Source organism: Bison bison, unplaced genomic scaffold, assembly GCF_000754665.1.
Source record: "Bison bison bison isolate TAMUID 2011002044 unplaced genomic scaffold, Bison_UMD1.0 scf7180017864252, whole genome shotgun sequence".
Classification (NCBI taxonomy): domain Eukaryota; kingdom Metazoa; phylum Chordata; class Mammalia; order Artiodactyla; family Bovidae; genus Bison; species Bison bison.
The window spans coordinates 1,030,401-1,032,862 of record NW_011494824.1 but is presented as its reverse complement, the minus strand read 5'-3'; the positions used below and the strand labels follow the sequence as shown (position 1 = coordinate 1,032,862).

Here is a 2,462-nt window from a genome sequence, read left to right as displayed (position 1 = left end):
TAGGAATGCAACTTTATCTAATGCTTTTGGAGGGTGGCGCTTGAATTATCACCTTTAGAGAAAAATAAGTTTTCTGAAGAAAGGGTCTTAAAATGTTAACAGGCCTCTGGGCCAGAAGATGATGCAAATCACCTAAGCTTTTGCATATGATAAGTTTGCAGGAAGAAAGCCTGGCTTGCTGCCTGACTCTACCCCTTCCCCCATTATCCTCTATGCATAACTTAAGGTATAAAAACTACTTTGGAAAATAAAGTGCGGGCCTTGTTCACCGAAACTTGGTCTCACCATGTCGTTCTTTCTCTTACCTTCTGGCTGAATTATTCAGCCTCTTTTCTCCACTGAATTTCCTCACTGAGCTATCCTTATTTCAGCCGCTTTTCTCCACTAAATTTCCTCACTGAGCTATCCTCATTCTATTACTCTTTATATCCTTAATTAACGTTTAATTAAGCAGTTGTTTCCTGATCCTCACCGACGCCGTCCCCGCTTCGAATTCCCTGGATCAGCCGGGGCTGGTCCCCGGCAGGGAATGAATTCAAAGGATGGTCTTAAAATAGGGTTTGACTTCAAAAGGTAAAGCTCATTTTAAAAGAAAAAGGAAAAGGGACTGCTCTAAACTAAAAGAGACTAAGTGAAGCAAAGCGAAATTGCTCAGTTGTGTCCAACTCTTTGCGACCCCATGGACTGTAGCTTACCAGGCTCCTCAATCCATGGAATTCTCCAAGCAAGAATACTGGAGTGGGTTGCCACTTCCTTCTCCAGGGGATCTTCCCAACCCAGGGATCGAACCTGGGTCTCCTGCATTACAGGCAGACACTTTACCGTCTGAGCCACCAGGGAAGCCCATAAAGAGACTAAAGAGACAGTTAACTGCCACCTGTAATTCTTTGATTGAATCCTTGTTCAAAAGAAAAAAGCAACACAAAGTGTATTCTTGGGACAACTAGAAACATCTCAATATAGATTGGATACTAAATGGTGGTGTGAAATTACTGTTACTAGTTTAAGTAATGATATGCAGTTATCTAGGAGAATGTCTTCTTCAGAGGAGATGCATGCTGAAGTCTTTGGGGGTAAAGTGCCTCGATGTCTGCTTTCAAATGGTTCAAAAGAAAAAATGTATATATAGATGATTGATGGAAATAAAGCAAAATTTTAGGATGTTAACGATTATTCAGTCTAGGTAGTAGGCATTCAGGTTTTCATTTCATTACTCTTTCAACTTTTTCATGTGTTTGAAAATGTTCATAATATTTTAGAAAGATTTATTCATTTATTTTTGTCTGTGCCAGGCCTCCGTTTCTGCATGTGGGCTTTCTCTAGCTGTGGTTACGGGGGGGCTACTCTTTGCTGCTCACGGGCTTATTGCAGTGGCTTCTCTTGCAGAGCACAGGCTCTAGGTCCGTGGGCTTCAGGAGTTGTAGCTCAAGGCTACACCACGCAGGCTCAGTAGCTGAAGCAAAGAGGCCTAGTTGCTTCGTGGCATGTGGGGATCTTTCCAGAACAGAGTTCAAACTTGTGTCCCCTGTATTGGCAGGTGGATTCTTAAACACTAGACCTCGAGGGAAGCCGTCATAATTTTTTTTTTTCTAAGTTGAGGAGAAAACATGGTCTGAAAAAGAGGAAATTGCTTTTCCTATTCTAGAACTTAATTTCCTTTTCAAGTTCTAAAAGTTTTCATCCTTCAGTCTGGTTGTTTGGGCAGATTGAGAGTTCTCAGACCCTGAAGGTATACAGGAAGGATGAGTGGGAGGAAAAAGTGAAAAGTCACTACAGAGATTCAAACGAGTCCAAGAGGAAACTGCCCAACTGTGGTCAGTGGCTGCCTTGGGGTAGTTTGTTTATCACTGTTTCTTCTTTTTTTTTTAAAAAAATCTGCTTCCTTACAGTTTCCCATAATTTCCAAATTTGTATAGTGATTGGTGATTATTTTTTGATGAGACAAAAGAAAAGAAATTTAATTAAATGGGACAGAGGTAAAAGAGTGAAACTGACTTTGCTTACACAAAATATTTTAAATTGATTGGAGTTTGGACAAACCTACACTTTGGGACAGAGATGCTAGCTGACACTTGCTTCCTTTCTTAGAAGTAGAGAAAGCATTTAGAGTGAAAAGTATTTTGTCTAGAAGAAGGAACGATTACAGTCTCAGAAAAACTGAAGAGTGTAGAACTTTAGACATGAATAGGGTAGAAGGGAATTTAGAGGCTAGATGAGAAAGGAGGGTTTTCTTTTTAAGATGTCTCTTTGACTTTGAAGAGTTTAGAGCCTCAGAGGGCTGGTTCTAGGTGCAAGGGAAATGGTGAAGGGGATTTTCAGGTTTCCTTCCAAACTGCCTGATCCAAGTTAGAAAGAAGACAGGAGTCTAGAATACCCTTTGAAAGTAAATATGAATGCCGAGGGGTATCTAAACTGTGAACGGTGAAGGGCAGTTTGGAAGTGAGACTTGTTCTTAGACATTT

At 40.7% G+C, this 2,462-nt stretch overlaps 1 non-coding gene across 1 annotated transcript; it reads right to left on the bottom strand.

Annotated features, from left to right (window-relative positions):
• Window positions 1–768: 768 nt before the first annotated feature.
• TRNAY-GUA lies at window positions 769–840 on the bottom strand. The gene has a single exon. It is a non-coding gene; the product is annotated as a tRNA-Tyr (tRNA).
• Between the last annotated feature and the right edge of the window lie 1,622 nt (window positions 841–2,462).